Source organism: Lepus europaeus, chromosome 1 (assembly GCF_033115175.1).
Source record: "Lepus europaeus isolate LE1 chromosome 1, mLepTim1.pri, whole genome shotgun sequence".
Taxonomy (NCBI): Eukaryota; Metazoa; Chordata; class Mammalia; order Lagomorpha; family Leporidae; genus Lepus; species Lepus europaeus.
The window spans coordinates 85,609,945-85,635,661 of record NC_084827.1 but is presented as its reverse complement, the minus strand read 5'-3'; the positions used below and the strand labels follow the sequence as shown (position 1 = coordinate 85,635,661).

Here is a 25,717-nt window from a genome sequence, read left to right as displayed (position 1 = left end):
AGTCCTGGCTGCTCCTCTTCCGATCCAGCTCTCTGCTATGGCCTGGGAAAGCAGTAGAAGATGGCCCAAGTCCTTGGGCCCCTGCACCAGTGTGGAAGACCGGAAGAAGCTCCTGGCTCCTGGCGTCAGATCAGCGCAGCTCTAGCGATTGCGGCCATTTGGGGAGTGAATCAGCAGACGGAAGACCTTTCTGTTTCTCCCTCTCACTGTCCATAACTACCTCTCAAATAAAAAAAAAAAAAGCTGTACTGTGGTGGGCATTTTGCACAGTGGGTAAAGCTCTGGCTGCTGATTCTAGCCTTCCTATTAATGAACACCCTTGGAGGCAGCTAGTGATGATTTGGACAACCATGTGGGAGACCTAAATTGAATTTCCATTTCCTGGCATTGGCCTGGCCCAGCCCTGGCCATTGTGGGCATTTGAGGAGTGAACCAGTAGATGAGAGATCTTTGTCTATCTCTGCCTGCTCTTCTCTCTCTCTCTCTCTTTTCCTTTCCTTCTCTGCCTTTAAAACTATTAAAATAATTTAAAATTCTAATTCTATGTGGTAGCTCATTTTGTAAGCTCATGTTGATGATTTAATTCCTATTAAGGATTTCTATTTTCACATATGGAATGACAACTTAAATATCTATGATCAAGCCTATATCTTCTAAAATGACATTGTCCAGCATGAGACGTCAATCTAGCTGTTCTTACATATTTTAAAAACTGTTGCTTTTTTAGTATTAGAAATAACTACTTGTCCTAAGTGCTTCATAGCAGAAATCAATGTATAAAATATATAAATACTTGAGTTTGTGAAACAAATTGAGATAGATCTTAGAAAACACTAATAAATTAGTATAAATAAATAATACATATGTCCCTAAAGGCTAATCTAGGAGAAAAAAATCCGACAGTAGTAAAAGGTAGTATGTGGCAGTGTAGTGAGCTCCCTAAGAGGTTAGTGTGAGTGGTAACTGCAAACTAATGCTCTTACACAACTATTTTTTACTCATGATATCCTTAACTTTGTGTGGCACGAATAATAAATCTACATAAGACGTCCTTAGGAAATTATGATTATCAGTTAGGATCAACTTTTGTATTTCTTATATCAATCTTATTAGATTTGATTTATTTATAAAAATGGTGCACATTTTATGTGAGCAGTATGATGAGTTTTGACAAATGCATACAGCTGTGTGTCTACCATAATTGTCACTTGGGACATTGTCTCATCCCAGAAAGTTCTGTGTCCTCTTGAAGCCAGCTGCCCATCTCTGCTCCTAGGCAATTGCTGATCTCCTTTCTTTGTACAGATTTCTTTGCATCTTTTAGAGTTCTTAGGTGTGTGCTTTACTTAATGTAGAGCTATCTCATTGAAACTTGATGTTGATTGAATTTTTACAAAGTGGACCATGTATTTTATTATAGAATTTCTGAGATGCTCAAATAAAGTTTAGTTGGTATTATTCCTAATGTCTGTGGTATTGTTTTGTTTCCTTGTCTCTTCTCTGTTATAATTGAAGTCTGTATTGTGTTAGCTTAATATGTAAAGCCAACTCATGGCACGGTATTTTGTAAAGTAAAGAAAAGTAACCTTTTGTAGTTATACGTTTCTTTGTTTATTTGCTTTTAAAAGTTGATAAACAGTTTAAGAAGTAAAAGTCATCAGATCCTATTGAATTCAAGACTAGAATTTCTTTTTTCAATACAACTGTTGCTAAGTCGACAGTTTAGCCTCACTCTGTAAAAGGCCATTTGTTTCATCTTTATGCCTCCCTGCTCAGACCTCTGGGGAAGGGAAAATGAGGGTGGATCAAATAGCTCTTTACTTCATAACATTCTGTTCTGTGTGACTCCTCTTACTCATGCTTGGTCTACTCTAAAGGCATACTGAAAGGTAGCAGTTGATCTCATGGATAAAATCACCCCACTGAGATGAAATATTAGAATCCTTTTTATGACTTTTAACAAATGTACTGAATATTTATTCCTTTTTATTGGAAAGAGTTAAAAATCTTTTAAATACAAGAATGAGTAGAGTTTTTTGGTTTTGCCCAGAAAACTTCTGTTTCTAGAATTTGTGCTGCTTCATTTATTAGTCATTTTGAAACTGGTTCTAAATAAAAGCCAAATATTATGAAAGTCTTATTTGATCCACTAAGTATTTAGATTTCTACTTACTTCATTTAGAAATTCTATATTCACATAAAGACAAATAATTCTAATCCTAATTTATTGATAGTAAAACTCTGGGTAACTAATGTTCCATGAACCAAGTCCTTAAGTAAGTATCATTTTGGGGGTGGTAATGTGAACGTGTCACATGATCTACATTTAAACACTGCTTCACTGAAGCATTCAGACAAAAGACAGAATGTTTCAGGAGTCAATGGCAATGTATGACAGGTCTTCAAAAAGTTCGTGGAAAATGCATATTATGAAAAGCTATGCCTGGATTTCAAAAATTTTCACATCAGAACAGATTTATCTTTAAAATTTTTTATTTGAGAGGCAGGGGTGGGGGGAGAGAATTTCCATTTGTTGGGGGCATGCGCATGCACGCGTGCAAGGGAGAGAGAAAGAATGAGTTCTTCCATTTGTTGGTTCAGTCATCAGTTGCCCACAAAGGGCGTAGACAAAAATGAGGACCAAAGTCAGGAGCTGGGAACTCACTTCAGGTTTCTCATGTGGATGCCAGGAACCCAGTCATCTGAGCTGTTACATACACTGCCTCCCAGGGTCAGCACTAACTGAGAAGTGGAGTCAGGAGCTGGAGTCAGGCATGGAAACTGGGCTCTCCAACATGTGGTGCAGACAGTTAACAGATGTCTTAATCACTAGACCAAACAACCACTCCATAACTTATTTTTTATAGATGTTTACTTATGTTTTTATTTATTTGAAAGATAGACAGTGAAGGATGAACAGAGACAGATGGGGGAGAGAGAGAGATGGTATTTATCCTGTAGTAGTTTCCCAAGAAAGGATATGTGGACAAAAATATCTTGATTGATAACTTGCCTGAGTAATTAAATTCTAAAATGGAAATCACTTTCCTGTAGAATTCTCAAAGGAAATCCTCCTATTATCTTCCATTAATGTAAAGACCTATGGCTTTTAAAAAAAAGAAGTAATGTTTTATTTATTTGTATGAAAGCCAGAGTGACACACACAAACACATGCACACACTCACAGAGGCTGAAGCTAGGAACCCAGAATTCCATCCAGATCTTACACATAGGTGGTAGGGACCTAAGTACTTGGACCATCGTCTGCTATCTTTCCAAGTGCGTTAGCAGGAAGCTGAATCAGAAGTGTAGTTGCTGAGACTCAAATCAGCACGCCAGAATGGGTCCCCCTGTGTCAGAATGACTACCCCAAGACCAAAGGCATTTTGAAACTTTAACTGTGTAAGAAAAATACATACAAGAGGAATTTTTGAGTATAAGGCTATCATTTTTTTTTTTTTTTATTTGACAGAGTTAGAGAGAGACAGAGAGAAAGGTCTTCCTTCCATTGGTTTACCCCCCAAATGGCCACTATGTCCAGAACTACGCTGATCCAGAGCCAGGAGCCAGGTGCTTCCTCCTGGTCTCCCATGTGGATGCAGGCGCCCAAGCACTTGGGCCATCCTCCACTGCCCTCCAGGGCCACAGAAGAGAGTTGGACTGGAAGAGGCGCAACCGGGACTAGAACCCAGAGCCCATATGGGATGCTGGCACCGCAGGTGGAGGATTAACCAAGTGAGCAACGGTGCTGGCCCAAGGCTATCATATTTTCAAAACTTTAAAGGTGCAGAGAATGAAAAGGGATTTAAGGCCGAGACACTGGTGGAGGCCAGATATCCTCAGATTTTTTTTTGCTATGTTTAGGGAGCAAAAGTATCAAGGTCTAAGTGAGGAGAATGTAGGGTGCAATCAGGGCAGATTAAGTTGAGAGGCCCTGGCATAGAGATTTGAATGTGTTTTGTAGTCACTGTTTTGATCCAGCTGTTACTAGTTGTATGGATATCTTTTCCTTGCCTATGGCAGGCAAGATGAATCGACCTCTGGTTTATCTTCCCTCAGTACTTTGCACATGTATGTACATATGCATGGACACACACACACATACACACACAAACACACCACCTTAATTATCCATATGCCAGTCTCTCATTAATCTAGACCTTTGGTAGTGGTGATGTGAAATAATTAGTTCTGTATTAAAGAAAGCACCGTAGAGTAGGATTGGATGCCATTGGACACTGAATGGATAACAAGAAGGGATTAAAGGAAGAGAGAACAGAAGGTTACTGCCTTGTCCATGATTGAAGAAATGAGCATCTGATGGACTGGCCTTCTGGGAGTGGGTGAGATACTACTTCAAACAATTATATTCTGGCCATTTTCTTGGGTCTAATTTTTATTGATTTTGGAAATACTTTGTTATTTTCATGTATATTTTATGCATTTTGATTTTAGTTTTTCCCCTTTTTGGTTCATTCCACAGTAGAGTGAAATTTTTATTTCTTGCTTTGTTGATTTTTTTAGAAAAGATTGATGCATAATTATTTTTTATGGATTTATTTATTTATTTAAGACGTAGAGTTACAGATAAGGAGAGACAGAGAAGTATTCCATCTGCTGGTTCATTTCTCCAAATGGCTGCAACAGCCAGAGCTGAACCAATCTGAAGCCAGAAGCCAGGAGTTTCTTCCTGGTCTCCCACATGGGTGCAGGGGCTCAAGTACTTGGGCCATCTTCCACTGCTTTCCCAGGCTGTGATTGGAAGTGGAACAGCCAGGACTCAAACCAGTGCCCAGATGGGATACTGGTGCTGTAGGCAGAGGCTTTGCCTACTACGCCACAGTGCTGGCCCCCATAATTAATGATTAATAGTAATGATCTGAAATATCTTAATTCTGTTTGATTAAAGAAAAACACTAAATAGAGAAATGTGGATACAATATTGGTAGAAATATTACATTGTGATATCCATATATTTCCTTATTCTAAGAATATTCACTGCCTAAAGATTTTACTAGATTTTTTTCAAAGCTTATGAAGTTTGAAATAGGGTGAGAACTTTTGTTACTTTGTTGTTATAAAACACTACTAACTTCTCCTTAAAATTCTTTTCACCAAGGTGAATGATTTAAAAAAGTTAGGTAATTAGTTAAAAGTCTTGTTTGTTTGCTCAAAAATAAGGCCATATATTTATATTTGAAAAGATGCACCATATGACATTGCCCATTTTCAAAACAGCATGACACTGGTGAATCTTTATTTTCCAAGGTGCTTCTACTCTGGCTAGGGCTTTACTAAGCACAGAAGACTCATGTTTTTAGGAAATTGTCATGATACAAGTTATAATTTATTTAGCATTTATTGTGTGTCAAGCCCTGTGACAGATAGTTAAGGGACATTGTTTTATTTAACAATGCTCTTGACAGAGTGGATCTTGCTTATCCCTTGATGAGAAATTTGAAGCACAGAGAGATTAAGTTTCTTGCCCAAGGTTGTACACGTAGCAGATAGCAGAGTAGGGAATACAAAAATACTGCAAAAAATTCAAGGAAAAATGGAATTAAAGGGCAATGTATTTTCCCTAAACTTTTTGAGGTTCCCTTGTATTTGGCTCTGGTTTGTGGATCTCTTCATTGTGTAGCATATTTTCCAAATATTATGGGAAAGGTCTTAGGGAATATTAATCCTGCAAGAGGCATCACATGTGTATGGTTTCTGTCTCCTGACATATGTTCAGGGCATTTTGTTGATGAATTTCTTGATCATCATTGACCATTGTGTTGATTAATTTCTTATACTGGATAATTGCTTAGATTTTTTGTGGTCCTTAGAACCCAACGTTGGCCACTGTGCTTTCATGAATAAACAGTGATATTCCAACCTAAAATTATTATTCGGTTAGTTTTGTTTTCTTTCTTTGCTATTTGGGGAATAGCAGACTTTGCTTTGAAAAATTGTCTGTGCTTATTAAGTCTCCATCCATATCCCAGTTTAATGTGTGTGACAGATAGATCTAATTTTATGTTATTTACTTTTTATACTGTCTTATACTATTCTTTCATAAACCATATGAATCCTCCCCAACTGCTGTTTCCCCTTCATGGCAACTTTAAGAAGTCACAACATGTGTCTTCCTGAACACCCAACAGTTCCGTATTCTGTCAGATGTTTTGCAGGGCTTCAGCAAGTCCTGACAGTGAGTGTCTTCAAGAGGCAATGTGTTAGGCAGAGCGCTGCAGAGAGACACCTGTAGAGATCAGCACACCTGCCCTCCAGCAAAAGACAGTAATTAGTTGCTCATATTCCCTTGCAAACTTCCCCAGTGTTGTTGCACATGAAACACACAGATCACAGCAATGCTGTCATGAGCTCTGCACTGTTGGAGTTGTTTATGCCTGCTCAATTTTTAATGTTCCTATAAGACATTTTGATGGGAACCCTGAGCCCAAAGGGATTTGCATGCTTGATCAAACCTGTGATGATTTAAATATAGAAATAAAGAGAAACCTTTAGATTACTTTGACTGTTAACTTTTAGAACAGCGTTAGTGGAAAACATTAACATGGTACTTGAGGCAAAGATGTGTTTGATCAACCTTCACAACTTCTTCATTTCTTGACAGCAGGTATAGCTCCAGTACATCTAAACAAGTTCTTTAATGCTTATAGATTCAAGTGCATGTGAATATCTGGATGGCATGGTTTGAATATTTTAAAAGATGATTTTATACCAACAACTTTTATTTAAATTGAACCACTGTCAAGTACTAACATTGTAGTTTTATCACATTATCATAGACAGTTGCTACTGTGAATAAATTAGATGATAGATAATAGAACTTTAGTAAAATGTCATAGTGTATTTGAATTGGATATATTGAGGCCAAAGAAATGTAAGAGGTCTTTTCTATCGCTGTTTTAATTTCAACACTACATATGTCTAGATACCAGGTGGGACAAAAGCTCCTGTTTTATCAGGTGATCTTTCAAGTCATTTCTCACTTTGGGATTCAGTTCTTTGATTATATTTGTGAAGTTATTAATAAACAATGCCACTAAAGATTCATAACTGCTTCTTAAATATATTTAGTTTGAAATATACTATTATTCCTAATATCCTAGCAAATTCAGTTCACCTTTATTCTGACAAAAAGAACATCCCAGCCCATCATCATTCTAGTATGGTGAATATACTTATACCTGCTTCTTTAGTTCATTCTCAGAGACAAATTGGCGTTGTGGAATTACCAGAGTATAGCAGGTCTATAGAAGGTATTATACAGCATTGCACTATTATTGGCAAAGTTAGAAACCTTACATGCTGGGAGAAACCTTAGATACTAATAAATTCAGTCATCTCATTGTGCCTCACAATTTGCCATCATTAATACATAGGTGGAATCTTCCAGTGGATTTCAGAGAATGGTTTTTCATTATTTCTTCACAAAAGATGGAATGAATGATGTGAGTGTTAAGAGGCTTATCTAGATTTTATGTTTGCCTGCCCTACTTAGTTATATGTAAGTCTAAATGTAAATGAACTAGGGATGCTTCCATTGTGAGCTTAGGGTTATGACATAGACAGGATACTAATAATGTGCAGAACATGTTGGTTAGCTTATACTTCATTGACTGTAGGGAATTTCACAAAAGTCATTCCTAAGAACTGATCTCTGTAGTGGTCTTTGGAATTCCTAATAACTTAATGTTGCATGAAACACTTGGCAGTCTGTTTCTTAAATAAACCTGCTCCATGAGCCCTGAGTCAGTATCTTATTTATCAGTTTATCCTTGGTGCCTAGCTTAATGTGTTCAGTCAGTGTTGGTTGGCTTAGTGGATAATTGAAAATATCATATAGTCTGAATAGCCTATAGAAATATTCTATTATAAAATGGATTATGTTTGACATTTTAGTAATAGAAATTATTTTTTTCTGTTGCCTTTTTTACATGTTTATTCATTTTTGTTTTTCTGAAAGAGAGGGTGAGAGAGAGAGAGAGAGAAACAGAGAGAGAAGGATCTTTTATTTACTGGCTTACTCCTCAAATAGCTGCAACAATGGGAGTGAGCCAGGCTGATGCCATGAACTAGGAACTCCATCTGGGTCTCCCACATGGATAGCAGGGACCCATGTACTTGAGCCATTGTCTGCCTCCCAGGTGCATTAGCAAGAAGTTGGAATGAAAGTGGAGGCAGGAGTTGTTCCCAGGCATTCTGATATGAGATGCAGGCATTGCAAGTGGCAACTTAACCTTCTGTGCCACAATGCTTGTAGCCTGCCTGTTTTTTTTTTTTTTTTGTTTTTTGTTTTGTTTTGTTTTTTCCTTTTTTTTCAATGAGACCCTAGTTTTTTTCTGTTTTTCCCTAGAATAAATTCTTAGGGTTTGACTTTTAAAATTTATGTATTTTAATTTATTTGTGGGGCAGAGAAAGAGAGATACAGACACAGAGAGATCTTCTATTTGCTGGTTCACTCCTATAAATGACAGCTGGTGCTGGGTCAGGCCAAAGCCAGGATCTCGCATGTGGTGGCAGGGATCCCAATACTTGAGTCAGCACCTACATCCCAAGATGTTCATTAACAGGACATTAGATAGGAATTTTGGAGGTGGGACTTGAACTCCAGGACTCTGATGCAGGGTTGGGTGTCCCAAATGAGACAGTTTGATTTCACTTTTACTTTTTACTGTAGGCATATAAAAATATTCTGTGCAAATAATCCATTTTATATTTTTATTGTATTAAAGTTAAGCTCTTCTTACTTTAAGTGATAGTCTTGACCCATTTGGCTAATTAGCTTTATTTTCTACCATTCTTTAACTGATGTTTCTTCTGTGTGGAAGAGACTTTTCATTCTCTTTTTAGGACAAGTCAGATTTCCTTCTGGCCTCATGACTTGGTCTCAGAGCACCAATCCCATGAATTCCTGAATTACTTCTGTCTTCTACCCATTGGTTGAGAACTAAATCCTGCGTGTCTAAGTTTTGCAAAATATGTATCTCTCCAACAGGCTTATAACTTCATTCTTATGATTTCTTGTGTTTTTTTCTTTTGATATTCTAATTTTTCTTTCTAGCTTATGGCCGAATGCTAAGTACTTTGTAATCACGGAGTAAATACTACACATGCTTGGCAATCCCTAGCAATTCAGGAGGAAGAAAATCATCCTCATGAATCAAGTGAGAAAGAAAGATACAGACAGATAAAAAAAAGAAGAAAAATGGAAAGAAAAGGAATGGAAAAAGTAAATGTAAGAAGGAAGAAGGAAGGCAGAAAAAAAGAAAAAGGGACAGAAGGAAAGAAAGGCCAGCAAGCATATTTTGGGGAGCAGAGGACGAATAATGGTTTTGAAATTTTAAAAGCTTGAGTTTAAATTCTGACTGCTTACTTGCTCTGTGATCTTGGATGAATTTCACAATCTTGGATATAAAATGGTGTTGTGTGCCTGGAAGTCTTGTGGTGAGGATTAAATGATATAATGTACATAAAGTGCTTTTTAGTACCTTCTCATGCACATACTTAATCTTACCACACGATAGCTAGCTCCCGTATTTTGCGTGTAAGGAAGTTGAAGTTCAGAGAGCTGACCAAGGGTCATACAGCTTGTGAGTTGTGCTGAGAGGATTGAAACCCAGGTCCTTCTTATACTAAGACAGTGGTTTTCACACATGTGTGTACATCAAAATATCCTGAAAGGCTTATTAAAACACCGGGCCCCACCCCAGAATTTCTGGTTCACTAGGTCTGGGGTGAGACCTGAGAATTTGCATTTCTCACAAGTTCCCAACTGCTACTGCTGCTGTTGTTGCTGGTGGTGCAGAGACCATACTTTGAGAACCAGGGCTCTGTGCATGTTTCTTAACCCCAGCTGCACATTAAAAAGGCGTCTGTACAGCTTCTTCCCTTAACAGAGGGGCGGGGGAGAGAATGAGAGAGAATTAAGATTCTGCTGGTTCATTCCCCAACTGGCTGCAATGGCTGGGGCTGGGCCAGGCCGGAGACAGGAGTTTCATCTGGATTTCCCATGTGGATGGCAGGGTCCATATACTTGAGTCATCTTCCATGCCTTCCCAGGCACATTAGCAGGGAGCTGGATTGGAAGTGGAGTAGCCAGGACTTGAACTAATGTTCGTATGGGTGCTATAGGTGTCATAGGTCGTGGCTTAACCTGCTGTACTTCTGTGCAGGCCCTGGGAGCTTCTTCAAGTTACTAATGATACCAGAATCTCTGGTTATGGGGCCCAGGTATCAGGTTTTATTTTAAGCTTCCCAGGTAATTATAGTATGCAGCTAGGGTAGGAGACACCACGCTGCCTAATGGTAAGCTCTTTGTAGTTTTCCGTTAACAACTGGGTGCTAAGCAGAGGCTGTTGATATGGTGCAACAGTTTAAGCTGCCACTTTTGACGCTGGCATCCCAGATCCAATTGCCAGTTCAAATCCTGATTGCTCCACTTCCAATCCAGCTTCCTGCTAATACAATTGAGAAGCTTTTGGAAACCTTATATTTTGTTTTATGGCACCCACCCAGTTATTGTTTGCAACAGATAATGATACTCATTCATCCAGGAGTATACAAGTGAAAGTGTAGTAGAAGCAGAAGGTGGCACAAAACTTGGGCCCTTGCCACCCAGGCAGGAGAACATCATGGAGTTCCTGGCTCCTGGGTATCACCTGGAGTAGCCTTGACTTTTGGCACCATTTGAGGACTGAATCAGCAGATGGAAGCTCTCTCCCAATGTCTCCCTCTCTCTCGGTTGCTCTGTTTTTTAGATAAATAAGTAAATATTTAAAAGAAAAAAAAACGGGGCACTAAGCAAAGCAGCTGACCCTGGGGTGATCAGTGTTAGCAAGGCCACATTAATATGTTGTTTTTTCTTTGTTATATATTAAAACAACTGCTTCAGCCTAAAATTATTTTATGGGTTCACCTGTTTTGGTTGTTCTGCATGTTTGCATTTCTCCAACTATCCTCGTCTCCAAGCAGTATGTCTTGAGCAGTATATCATCTGGTTTAGGGTGGATTTCATGTAAATATCTGAGTATCGTTGATTTGATGTATAAAGAACATAAAGGAATTAAGCCACCTTTTTACAAAACCCAAATCAATCACAAATTAATGTGCTTTTAGAGTTCTGATGGTGATTCCTTTTTTTTTCTGAGATGCTTTTGTTTTTTAGTGGCATCAAGTTATTGGTTAGAGTTAGAGCAGATCATGATAGTGCACCTAGGAGTGTATAAATAAAAGCTGTAGTAGACGAATTGTTAAAAATAATCATTTTTTGTTACATGATTCTGTCAATAAATATATACAAACCATGGCATGAAACTAATTTACTGGATAAAAGTGAGCAAAATACTACATAATTTCATTAACCTTTAAGCAATGAAATTATAAACCCCTAAGCAAATGATTAAGGTTATCATGGCCTATCACCCTCTTTTGATAGCTACAGACTGTTTTTTCTCCACTGTCCTGCTGAGGCTTTTAAAACTTCTGACTGATGGACTTTTTATTAAAAGATTTAAAATTTACCAACTTTAAACACTCGCTTTACACTATCACCTCTAATTTAACTAGGTCCATTAAACACAGTATTTTGCAAAGGGAAAAAGTCAGTAGCTGTTTCTTAAAAAAATAATAAATTGAGATGAATTTTCAACTCTACTTAGAGGTGAGCAAATGCTATATACCACTAAGCCTTTTGATACTTGATTTGTTCCTTTAGTATGTAAATTTTAGGTTTACAAAGATCTAGTGCTTTTATTTAAGAAATATGCCTAGAGGCTAGATTGGTAGGCTTTAGGGAGATATCTAGTTTGGTGTGAAATAAATAGTTGTTAAAGGATCACATGAATTGGGTCTCAGAAGGTGAAGAGTAGGACTGAGACAAATTGAGGAAAACTGTACCTTATTTCATTTGGCTAAAAATACCAATGAATTAAAAATGAAGAAAATGAGGCAGCACAAAGCACATTCAGGGGAGTAAGCCAATTTTTTTTGGGTGAATTTTGTGAAAAGTTCTGAGTTGTGACAAGTTTAGCACATCTCTGCCCAAAGAAGCTTGGCTTATCATTTGGGAAGGCCAGCCTTTTGAGAGTTCATGTCTTTGGCAGGCAAGGCCCTCTCTTGCTCAGGGGTGAACAGAATGGCTCGCCCCTCTGAACAGTAATTGTATCACTTTTGTGTAGTGAGATTACTGATGTCAGAGAACATCTTTACATTCAAAAGAAAAGGACTCAGCGTTGCTATCTGAGGTTGCCAGCTATGGGTCTTCTGGTTTGCAAGTGGTAAAGCAAATAGTTTAATAAATGGTTAGCTTTGAGGAAGTTTGTTTTAAGAAGTCATACACCTGTTTTGAATCTCTACACTTTTGGAATCTCTGACTTCTAAAAAGATATGTGTTTCCTTGAATAACTTTAAAAATTTATGAAATATATTTCTATATTGATAGCTCGTGAATCCATTTTACTATTCAAGTGATATCTGGTTTTAGTTTTTGTTTTTGATGTCTTGAAGTACTTAGGTTCTGAGATAGCATTATCTAGCATTTGAAATGCCCTTTGTATATGCATGTTGGTTATATATCTCTGGTTTTAGAGGTGCAGAGAGCAGGGGTAAGGATAGGATGCTAGATTCTATTCATTGAGGCTGAAATTCTATAATCCTGTTATTGTCAAAGAGCCCCTTGTCCATGTGTGTAGGTATGAATAAGTAGATTTATAATTTTTTCACCATTCAGCATTATTTTATTCATTTTAAGTTTTGGACTTTAAAACTATTTTAAAATGTTTTTGAATAGTTACTAAATTCACTTAGCTTAGTTCCACGAAGTACCTAAGGATATGATACCTAAGGATATATCCCTCTAGATCCCTGTCTCTCCTATACTGTGGTCACTTGACACTCACAACAGTGTTGTCAGCTTTTTAGTATATCATTCTAGAGATACTTATTCATATATAATCAATATTTTTATCTTTGCCCAAATATTTATTTATTTACCATGTGATAACTGCATTTTGGAAGATGTTTGCAAAATACCAAAACACATTTAAAATGTTAACTGTATAACCTTATCACTTAGGTATGAATCATTTCTATGAGATTTTCCTCTCACAACATGAAATCAGTTCAAGAACTGAGCCCCTTGGGGCTGGCGCTGTGGCTTAGTGGGTGCCAGCATCCCATATGGGCATCAGTTCTAATCGTGGCTGCTCCACTTCCAATCCAGCTCTCTGCTATTTCCTGGGAATGCAGTAGAAGATAGCCCAAGTGCTTGGGTCCTTGTACCCACGTGGGAGACCCAGAAGAAGCTCCTGGCTCCTGGCTTTGGGTTGGCACAACTCCAGCCAGTGTGGCCAACTGGGGAGTAAACCAGTGGATGGAACTTTCTCTCTTTCTACCTTTCCTCTCTCTCTGTATAACTCAAATAAATAAATCTAAAAAAGAAAAGAAAAGAAAAGAACTGACCCCATCCTCCACCGTCATACTGATGCAGAACCGTGAAGCTCTTTGGCAGGTTCTCAGACATGCCACGTCCTGAGGCCCTGACACTTTGCTGTCCACAGTAAGGCCTTCTGTTTTTTAGAGATTCTCATCTGAGCATGTTGGGCTCAGAGAAGACTTTTTTTTGTGTCCTCTTCCATTATTTCATTATTGTATTCTCCTCTACTTACCTAATTTTGCTTCTAAATTTCCTCTTTCTGTGAGGTTTTATATTTGTATTCATATTGGTAGAAGTTGTATTTAATTTGACTTACTCTGGTCTTAGTTGAACTTACACATTTAAAAATACTGAAACTAAGTATAGGTATTTGGTGCAGGGGTTAATACACTGCTTGGGACATGCCTTGGTTTGAGTCCTGGCTCTGCTCTTCATGTGCACTGTGAGAGGCAGCAGGTATTTGCGTTTCAGGCTTCTGGCTTCAGCATGGTCCACCAGTGGCTGTTGCATGCATTTGTGGAGTGACTCAGAGGATGGGAGAACTCTTTCTATATTTATGCCTTTCAAAAAAATAAAAATAAATTAAAACATAAAGAAGTTATACTTTTACTAATATATATTGGATATTTATTAATTTTTAATGTGTTTGAGTGGCAGAGCAGCAGAGGAGGCTGGTGATGGGGGTAGGATGGAGAGAGAGAGAGAGAGAGAGAGAGAGAGAGAGAGAGAGAGAGAGAGAGAAATCATTCATCTGCTAGCTCACCCCCCAAATCACTGCTGCATCCTAGGGCTGGCTGGGCCAGGCTGAACCTAGGGCCAAAACTCCATTCAGGTCTCCTCCATGGGTGGCAGGAACTCAAGTACTTGACCATCACCTGCTGCCTCACAGGATGTGCATTAGCAGGAAGCTGGACCAGAAGTGCACGTGGGACTCATTCCCAGGTACTCTATCATGGGATGCTCTGTCTTAGCCTGTTGTGCTACAATACTCATCTCAATTTTTCTAATACATTTTCATTTAACTGAGTGTATCCCAATTATTATTTTAAAATATAATCAATATAAATATGTTGAGATATTTTGCTTTCTTATATTTTGCATTGTATTTGAAACTCATTGTGCATTTAAATTTATAGCACATCTCAATTCAGAAAAGCCACATTTCAAGTTCTCAGTATGCATATTTTCCTAGTGGTATTGGTCAACTCAAGCTACTTTTGAAGTGATCTCTTTAAGTTAAGGAGGTTATTAGTGGTGCTTTGTGACAATTGATAAAGCTAGATGTATCAAATGGGTAGATATAAATTATGTTTATGGTTTGAAAAGAAAGGTATGAGTATTTTAGATTTGCAACTGATCTATCAATATATAGATGGAATTCCAGTCCTGAATCTAGGGACCCAATGAAACCATAATTTCCCTAATGATAAAGTCCTAGAGATTTTCTGGAAAGGGAACTAGAGGTAAGATAGAGAAATCCAGAGGCCACAGGAGAGCTGCATGAGGATTTTGCTCTGGAAACCAATGGCACAATCTCATCAAGTGAGAACTGAAAATAGAAAATTGGTTGGTTCTTGCTAACTAGCTATTTCAGTAGAGTGAGAATGGCTAAGGGAGCCAAGTTGTGTTAATTTGAGCATTGAATGGAAGTCAGAGAAAAGATAATAAGCTAATGTTATTATTTTATGAAGCTTGACAGGAATAGTTGATAGAGTTGAAAGAAATATGTTTGAAGAGCTAGTGGAAAGGAAAAGACTGAAGATAGAGAAAAAGGAGAAAATGGATGGAGCAAGTGCCTCGATATGTCATAAGTGAATAGGATCCATTGCTCACATAAAGGGATTAGTAATACAAAAGAAGAGGATCATAGGAGAGCTCCTGGTACAAGATAGGAAAATTTGTGGATGATAGAGTGGATTATTAGTTGCATAGTCAATTACAGGCAACAGTTGCTTTGAGTTACAGGCAGTGAGCTAGTTGAAACATACAGAGATATGTTACATGGTATTTGATTTTCAAAAATGCCAATGAAGCAAACTTGACTGTTAATAGCTATGGACAGCACAAGAGTAATACCATGATACTATCCTAGTAGAAAGCCCACTGCTACTTGGAACTAAGAAGTTGGTACTAGGAATTATTTAGTGGAATATTTATATGATTGTCCCAGAACGAAATGCCTTCACTGCAACTCTTAATATTGGCTATCACCATGTTTTCCATATCTTGCACAGATTTTGTTAAAGTTGTGTCCTCTGTGGAAGGCAAGATACAAGAACATCTGGAAATGCAGTTTTCAGGTTTTGAGCCCCAGAATACAAGGAGTTAGAGAGCATGCTAGAAGGAACAGTGTGCAGGCTGTGTGGTTCTGTCTCTGGGTCTCTCATGAATTGTGTCAACATGGCAGCCAAGGTGACTGTCATCTGGATATTCGACTAACCTGGAGGATGTACTTAGAAGATTGCTCACTCACATGGTTATTAGGTTGATTCTGGCTCTTTGGAAAGAGCCTATGTGACTGCTGGCATGAGTGTCCTTAACGTGGCAGCTGGCAGCTGGCTTCCTCCACAATGAGTGATCCAAGAGAAAAAAGAAGAAATCTGTAGGTTCCTATTTAGAGTAGACACTGTCACTTTCACTACATTCTGTTGATCATTCAGACCAACCATGAAATGAGGGAAAGACCTAATACGAAAGCATGGAAGAGTTGAGAATTATTGAAATCCCTCTTGGAGATTAACTGCCATGTTCCACCCCCCACCCATTTTGATAGCAAAAATTGATCAAATTTGTAGAAGCAAAATGCAAAATTCTTTAATTGAATGGAACTTGGCAAGAATGTGGTTCTTTGCATTAAGTACACAAAGTATATAGTGTCCTCAGTCAGGTTTTAAGAGATACAGTTCCTTGATCTCTGATTTGTCCTCTAAAGGTAGAGTGTAGATCATAAAATCATCATGCAGTGTAGGTGTGTGTATTTGGAATGTGGAATGAGGAGGTTGTGATTCCTTGTCTTGCAGAATAGTTATCCTGTATTCATCTGTGAAATATAAGGACTGACTAGCTGTTCCTGTGGTACCTTGTTGGTCTCAATTCTCTAAACCTCCAACTGACTTTGAGAATCAGAGTGAAGATCTCTGTGATGTACTAGAGAGATATAGGCTATCATCTCATGCCTTGGCCACATTCTGGTTTATTTCTTTCATATTGTGTCTCATAAATTGAAATGATATTGCTGATATTCTTGCTTGTCTCCCTGCATCCTTCCTCCGCTCCCTGAAATTAAGCTCCAGCAGGGCAGGCCTCTGTTTGCCTTGTTCACTGCTGAATTCTCAGCCCTAAGCACAGTACCTGGCGGATGCTTGGTAGGTGAATGTCTAAATAAATTATTTTGGGAAAGAATGTACTCCATGATCATTATTTGAAACAGGCCACCTAAGAAGGTAATTTTTTCTCTCTCTTTTTGCCTGATGTCTATCTGTTCTGCCTTTCTTTGACCCTTTCCTGGTTTTGTTTGTTTTTTGTTTTGGTGACTGTCCCCAGCACAAGGTATTCTCTGTGGCTACAAATGCTTATCTATCTTATTTATACTGGTGCCTTGGAAGGTTCCCGCAACTTGGTTTCTAACTGATGTTGGTTATTCTGATTCTGTGATTACTCTTTGAAATAATTCTTTGAAGAGGCATGTCTAGCTAATCCTGCAATACTGTGTTCTGTACACTGTTCAGGAGTCAAGTTTCCTATTGCTTTGATAGCTCTTCCTTTTTTGCTTGTCATATATGCTCCTTTTTGGATGAGTTACTATGTTAGTTTCGACGCTGTCCATATTGATATACCTAAGACTTCTGACTCCTGAATGGGAAAAGTCACAATATCTGCCTTTGGGTGTGTGGTAACATCTCAGTTCTTTTTAAGACTGTGAGGGCTTGTGGGCACACTGGGCTGTGTGAGTTAGGTTTAAACCTGATGTATTGCTCTCAGAAAGCAGTGTTCTTAAGGTACCTACCCCAGACCTACAAGTGTCTTGTTTCCTTGGGGTAGAAACCTCTAACCTGGACTGATTATCCATATGTATTCCAACCTGCCTCTGCGATTTCAGACAATGCTCAGCAGAGATTTTTGACAGTTTTTTGGATTGTGGATCCTTCTATAAATCTGACAAACTACTGACCTTCTCCCAGAGACATATCCACTGACATAAACCCACACATTTTACATATGAGTATGTCATTCAGGAGTGCATAGGCTCCGGAAGGCCATACAGCAGGACCTCTAATCTGAATTTTTATTATTTTTGAGTTATAATTGGTTTGGAAAAGCCAGAAAAGATCTTGTTGATTAAAAACAACTTCAGAATCACTTAGAACACTTCTGTTCTTAGATGTTCTTCTCCCATTTCAAATTATCTAAGAACCAGACTAATTCATCCAAGTCAGCTCTTGTTGTGGTTAGGATTGAGAATTCATTCTGGGTTTATTTTGAAGATCGTAACTGTATTCGCTGTGATCTCACAGGTACCTCTGCATTAGATAGATTGGACATACAGAAGGATACAAAAGAGTATCTGGATCATCAGGTAAGCAAATAGGACTTCATTTTTCTGTCTCTGTCACTTGCACCCTCTGGGGTCCGTGGACATATCCTATCATTTACTGCAATGTGGGTCAGTGAGATCATCAATGTTTCTAAATAGGAGGAAGCAAGCAAGCTTTCTTAGGTTTTACCAGATTATTTCCCTACTACTTGAAGTCAGATTTTTATTTTATCTTATTATTTCATATTTTCACACTTCTGTAGTAGATAAATATTCCCCACTCTTCTTTTTATGTATATACTTTGGAGAGTTGTGGACAGCTCTCATATTGTTTCTTGGTTGTCAGCCAACTATACACATTTAAAAATCATTTCTTTGAGAGGGAGAGACAGAGACACACAGATATAAAGAGACAGAAAAAGAGAGCAAGCTAGCTGCCATCTGCTGGTTCACTCCCCAGTGACCTCAATGACTAGGGTGGGCTGGGGTCAAACTGGGGAGTTGGGAGAGTAAGCTAGGTCTTCCACATGGGCAGCGGGGACACAATGACCTGAGCCATCATTGCTGCTTTCCGGGGTCTACATTGGGAGCCGAAGACTGGAACCGAACCCAGGTACTCTGACGTGGGACTGGGGCATGCAATCCTTTAGGTTAAATGCCTCCTCCAGATATACACATTTAACTCCTTTAATCTTTCTTTGTAATTGAGTTAGCTTGGCTGTATTTCTTCAATTTTTCCCTCATTTCATCCGCACAATTAATACAGAAAATTCAGCCTATCGCTTGGCTTCTCGTACATTTTTCATTCTTCTTTGCAGCCTGGTTTTGCCTCCTCTTTCTTGTTGAATGAAAGCCAGCAGACATCATTCTCTGGACCACTTTGGCAATACATGAATGCCTTTCCTACGACTACCAGTGTCCCATGTGGTAATAGCATCAGCAATATGTCCTAGAGGAGAGAAAGGAAAATGTAAAAGGAGAACAATGAAGAGCAAAATAATCCATTCTTTAAGTACATGGCAGGCTTAGCCTTGCCACCCAAAGTAAATCATTTACCTGAACCCTTTACCACAGCTTTTGCTATCCCAAAGGGTTGTGAAGGGAGTCTAATTTGAATAGTAAGAGAAGCTGTATATTGTTTGAAGTTTGGCTACTGTTCTCCCTGGGTTTCTTCACCACATTCTCACTCCCCCACTGCCTCTCCCAGCACTGATCGTGACTTGCTGTCAGATTCTGTGGCCATGAACAAAACTGGGCAGGGGATCATTTTGTCGGAAATTAGATAGGCTCAGGTGGTAAATGCTCCATGCTTCCATGTATAACATCTGAGGCTACTGCTTTAGTTCTTGCTATTTCTGCAACAGCCATGGGTCTTCTTTTAAACAGCTGATTCAATAGAGATATGCGGGAGGAAGGGACTAGTAGACCTTTGGTGTTATTTATCAACACTGTATTAGTTGTACAACTTTTCCCCCTCTCTGATTGGCAGGGAGAAGTATACTGCTTCTACATGATGCTGAGCCTGGTGTAAAATATGCCAGCATGGGATCTGAGCTTGTCACAGTTCATTCTTTCTTTTCATTTGGTTTGTAGAAAATGGACCTCTACCTCCACTTATCTTTTGCATTAGAGAGAAAAAGGTCATACCTCTAGGAGCTAATGGCTTATTGGTGTTTTTAGTCATCAGATTCAGATGCTTTATTTAGTTGAAGGTTGCAACAGCACACACTCAGCTTTATCATTTGTGTTAGCTTTGCTTCTAGTACAGAATTGAATAGGATAGAAGAGACGGTTTTCCTGTTTGTATCTGTGACAACTTTCTAGATGAATTATGGTTTAATCCTTAAAGCATTTTTTATCATTTACCACCTCTTTCCATGGGAAGGCGTGAAGTATTCAGATTCAGAATGTTATAATATTTTCATCAGATTATTTAATTGTGGAGAAATCAAGGTCAGATAGCAGCTGACACAGTTCTTTCTGAATAGTGACCTAAAAATTATATTAGTTCTTTTTTGTTTGCCAGATTTTATGGTCTGTCTTCTTACTGTCAGATGTTAAATAAGATTATGTGATTGTGAATTGTGTATTTCTTGGCCTCTGACCTCTTAAACAGGTAACTAAGCAACTTAGACCCTTTTGAAGTTTGATTTTTTTGAATGCTAATTTTTCACATTTTAAACTGTTGACAATATTGTACTCAACCTTAATTTTGTTAGGCAGTCAATACATTCTTCAGCATCAGTTTTGTTTCTTGGGTCCTTTCAAGATTTGTCAAAGAAAACAAAACGCTAACCTGTCTAAAGGTCCCCCCCCCCATTACTATATTATTCTTTGTTCTCTATGTTCATCAAAGTGACAATCCCACACTGTCTCAATTGAGGGAGTCTAGCACAGAAATAACAAACAGCCTGGCACTGTTACAGGCTTGCAGCCAAAATGTTTTGTGAGGCTTGGATCTGGCATTGGTTTATGTGAGGCAGAGGGTCTACCCTCACAGTATCAGTGGAGGAAGGCAAGTAACCTTGGTCTTTCCCACCTAGACCATTTCTTTTTGCTCTTGTCTCCCTCTTTCTTCACTCAGACTTCTATTGTGAAAAACAATTTTTTTTTTCCCTGAGATAGAAATATCATTCTCCCCACAACTTTCACATTTAGTAAGTGGCATTGTTCCTTACAGAAGCTTGTTTTAAATTAGCCTTTTCCAACTTTCTTAGAGATTTCCTTTACAGTTGCATTTTTGCCACACTTTGCAAAAAGCCCTTCTGAGTACTGCTAACTTTGGTCATGTTGACATTGTTTTTTTGATAAGTTAGAATTTGTCTGCTTCACGGCTTATTATTTGAAAGGAAAATTTTGTGTAATATTTACTTCTTTATATGGATTTTTATGTCAGGGTATCTCTTGTTGAGACCAAAAAGTCTGCCATTGTTTTCTATTTTTGTCTAAAACTCAGGGTCAGTTAATATCTTTTACGAATTGAATGCTCATTTTTAGAATGTCTGATAAGAGTTGCCAGATAAGCAAGTGAACTTCCATTAAAATGAAGGATGTACATTTAAAATGTTTCCTTTGAAATCAGAATGCAAGGTAAAATGTTGAAGTGCAGTGAAGTTTCCCAGTTCTCACTGAATTACAGTTAGTGACCTAGTATTTGAAGGGGTGTGAACATGTGGCACTATGAGTTTTAAATGGAGGTGATTGGAGCAGGAGACTAGATTTCTCACTATGAGCAAGCATTCTGTGAAATTTCGTAGAATGTTCCTCAAAATGTAAATGTGTTCTCCGTTGTATTAAGCAGAAGCAAATGATTTACTTTCAAGTGATCTATTTAAAAATTAATGCTTTACAATCAAGATGAGAATAGTTTGATAGAATCTATTTTTTAGGAAATTGATATTATTTTGACTGATTTTATTTTAAAAATTGTCAATGATTTTTGGCAATAGAAGAATTGCTTTGGGAGGAAAAACATGTATTTTTGTAACTGTAACAAATGTGACTGAAAAGAAAATAAACAGTAGTTCGTGTTAGAATTATTAATGTGAAACATTTTTATATGCCATATATACTAGGAAATATATTTATTATGGATACATTAAGATAAAATTGTGCAATCTAACATTTGTTTTTTTTTTCCTGGAGGCTAACATTTAGACAATTTTTTAAAATCATTGAAAGGATTTGTAAAACACAGGTATATCAGAAATATGCATTAAATAAACTCACCTGTTATTTTCTCTCATTCAAAAACAGGTTCAGCAACATATTGTCTCATTACACTAGCAAAACAAACAGATTCTGAAATTGCTTTGTGTGTGTGTGTGTGTGTGTATAATGCATATGTAATAAATACTATGATTTCCCATTCCCCTCAGTGCTGTCTTTTTAAACTTGAGTTCAGTGGCTTTTTTTTTCCTGCAGAGTTGCTAAACAGAATGTAGGTGGGATGCCTGTTCTGTTATATTAATTAAATTTTTAGGTCAATATTTTAAGCTTCTGAATTACAACAATATCAAGAAAAGCCAGTGAAGCTTTTTTTCCTTTGGTCTGGTTAAGTCCATGACTGTCTATATTGAATTCTCTGTGCCTAGGTCTGATAATACTAGAATTGGTGATTAAAGAATACAGACAAAAACTCTTCATTCTGTATTTTCACATATATTAATAAAGTTCATTGTATATTGAATATTATTCATGGGCTTTAAATGCATTTTTTGCAGAAGTATAATTTGTATTTGCAATTAAGCTTTTTATTTTTGTCTGTGGTAGGAATATATCTTTCAGTGACTTGGTAATACTGCATGATTATCCTATTTATTTATTTATTCTAACTATACACAGGGTCATCAGAGAAATACAATATATTTAAGGTTTATAATGTTTCAGCAATTTTTTTTGCTAAATGCTGTGGAAGTTTTCATTTTTCTAGGCAATAATTTCTGAAGTTTTGTTTAATTCAGAACACACAGCGAAGCTATTATATCTATTGTTTGATATTATACAGTTTTCAGAAATTATGATGTAGTGACTTAATTACTACATTTGTGGAGACATGGAAAAGCAAATTTGTTAAGCAAAACTATATAAAGATTAAGTTTGTTATTTTAACTAGGATTTTATTACATTATGTACTAAGTTTATTATAATAACTAGTACTTTATTTCATGTGAGTATCAGTCTAGCTTTTCGGCATAATTCTTGGGGATGTGATTTTAGTATCTTATTTGATATCAAATATTGGTGACATAATAACAAATAGCGATTTCTAAGTTTATGTGATTAAAAAGATGAGTAGTCTTTCCTTAAAGAACATACATACTTTAGTGTCATGGTGCATACATTAGTGTCGAAATTCAATAGAAACATTGCATGGAAGGATCTGTGCTAATTCAGTTGTTTGATTTCCCCCTCCTAATTGTCAATACATTTTAATTTCTCCCATTCCCTGACATCTTATATTATCATTCTGTAGAATACTTTCACAAATATCTCATATGTTTTCTGTGGCATCTCACACTGCTCACTTTTTATCTATAGTACCATATGAGTTCCCCCTTTTCAGGTTTACACTGCATATTTTAAGCTGCTGATAGTGTAAGTAGATTGCAAGGTAAAGTGACATTTAGCTTTTTGAGCTAGTCTCATTTTTAGCATGAGAACATTTTTTTTTTCTTTTTGCGATCCTAAATCTTCTCATATTTCCCATTAAAACAATCTTACTAACATCAAACAAAGAAATTCAGGGATTTGGCTACAGCAGCAATTGAAATGCATCAAAAAGTGGCTACTACAATACAATTTTATTAATGAATGATCTACATTGGTTCCAGCTGTGTCCATGTGATTAGGCCTTCTCCAGGCAACAATGGGTATTTCCCTATTGCTTTTATTTGATTTCCAAGAATGTGTCATCTGTTACATCAGCCCCTGCCAATAAGCCCCCGTAAAAAGGTTTTTTTTTTTTTCCTTCTAAATTTCTGAAGCATAAGTTGAATACCCACACATATCCCTGCTGAAATATTGTTTCTATTGAATAGTGGTCTAGGTTTGTATGCCTGGCATTGCATACCAAAATCTCAGGATATAAATTAAAGTAAATGTTTATTAAGTTTACCAGCAAATTGTCAGAAGGATGGTTGCCTGGTAAGCCAAAGATAGACTATTTTCGCTTTTACGTTTCTATCTTAATATTTTATTACAGTGGTATAATGTGTTATAGAGGTGGACAAGCTTGCAGATTGAAACGGGGATCGTCCAGATTGTTCCCTTCCCTGGACCATATGGTATAGTTCTAAAAGCCTTTTGTACGCTGTCTGTTCAGTTTATTGTAAACTCAATCTTTAGTGCACCTAAAAAGATAACAAATAAAAGTGGGCCTGAGAAAAAGGACTTTGTATCATGTAAGGACCCCAGATATATTTGTTTTAAAGGCGATAACTGAAGATGAAATTGAAATTGGAACGGTATTATAAACAAAGGAGGCCATTTATTCCCTGAATATTCTTTTGAGGTCACATGCACTGTTGTAAATTGTCTTTGAATATAGTTTTAAAATGAAAGCATTTATGCTCTTCGACTATGCTTATTATCCTTATTTCTTCCATTCTTGCAGTCTGAAGAAGAAAAGAATGTAGCTTTCATCTATTTTTAAAGAGGAAATGCCTACCTATGAACAATGCTAAGGAATATATAAACTACAGGTTTTGTGCATATGTAGGTTTTTGTTTTTTAACCTCAGTGAGAATTCAGGGCTACATAACTTCCAGTAATTTCACCCTTTTAAGTATGGCCTACACTTAGATACAAGTGAAACATTTCTAATTCTTTTTCTTTTCCCTTTCTTTTTTCTACCCCCTGACCTGTTATGATTCCCTAATTCTATTTTAGGAAAATAGGGTATGAGATTGCTTACCCCATACACTAAGATTCTTTATAAGCTGGAGTGACTGATTTCTCCTGACTCTGTCTCCTTCCTCCCAAAGTCAGCTACTGTTAGTGAAGAGCATTAGACCTTATCCACTGCTTTTTGGCACAAGGGAGTTGAAGTTGAAATCCTCCCAAATGGGGGCAGAAGAGGAGAGCTTGTGAAGCAGGAGAGTCTTTACTCTGTCAGTACCCTGAACCACTGGAAGGGTAACTGAGAGGAACTCAAATGTTATTGGAATGTGTAATTTTCCCTTGAATGGCCACAGTAAAATATATCGGAACAAAAGAGGCAGAAAAAGTATACGTGATGTATGGAGTAGATGGTGATGGAAATTAATGAATCTCTTCAGTACCATACAATAGAAATTATCCCAAGAAGAGTACACATTTGTCCAAGAGAAATGAACATAGAGAATGACTATTTCCTTGGGGAGATGCCTAGAGATGGATGGAATACTAACAATATAATAATGCTGCTCGTGCATTATATGCAAAGTATCTGCAGGGATATATACTTTTTAATTTAGAAAACCTCAAAAACAGAGTCACTCATTTCAAATGTGTATGTCGGGGGGTGGGGAATCTTCTGTATTTAAAGCATTACTGTTATCTTGTGATCTTGCATTTGTTCTTTTTCTAAACTATTTATTTGAAATACAGAGTTACAGGGAGAGAGAGGGAGACAGAGATCTTCCATCTGCTGGTTCACTCCCTGAATGCCTGCAGAGGCTACAGCAAGACAAGGCTGAAGCCAGAAGCCAGCAAATCCATCCAGGACTCCCACACGTGTGCAAGGGGCCTAAGCACTCGAGTCATCTTACACTGGTGTGTTAGCAAGGAGCTGGATCAGAAATAGAGCATCCAGGACTTGTGGAATGCCGGCATTGCAGGTGACAGCTTAACCCACTGTACCACAACGCTGGCCCTTCCATTTATTCTTAAGATAGTTTTGAAGTGCTCACAAAATTGAAAACCATGGTTATATTTTGAAATAAATTAAAGCCCTCCTTCCTTTTCTGTCTCCATTTTCCTTCCTTCTCCCTTTCTTTGTGACCTTCAGGATTTTATGTATGTGTACATGAATGTGTGTATGTGATATGTATATATAAAATGTGTATGAATGATATGTGCATGTGATATGTGTGTATATATACATATACATAGATATGCACGTGTATATATATGTGTATATATATATATATACAAAATGTTGATTTATAGAGTTGGAAGATTAAAAGTTCCAGTTAGAAAAGAAAAAAAAATAATATAATGACTATTTTAGAAATAGCAGACCATGGAGGAATTTG

At 37.4% G+C, this 25,717-nt stretch overlaps 1 protein-coding gene across 5 annotated transcripts in view; it reads left to right on the top strand.

Moving 5' to 3' along the window:
• The window catches only part of GTDC1 (glycosyltransferase like domain containing 1), a 435,900-nt gene that overhangs the window by 84,062 nt on the left and 326,121 nt on the right, over nt 1-25,717 (top strand). For 2 of the 5 annotated variants that reach the window (XM_062186312.1, XM_062186277.1), the window contains exon 2: nt 17,962-18,023. The exons of 2 other annotated variants lie outside the window; for them this stretch is intronic. The gene's annotated coding sequence lies outside the window, so the exon portion shown is untranslated. Of the gene's footprint in view, nt 1-17,961; nt 18,024-25,249; nt 25,301-25,717 lie in introns of those variants that run through there. One more of the 5 variants, XM_062186295.1, reaches the window with a different exon arrangement.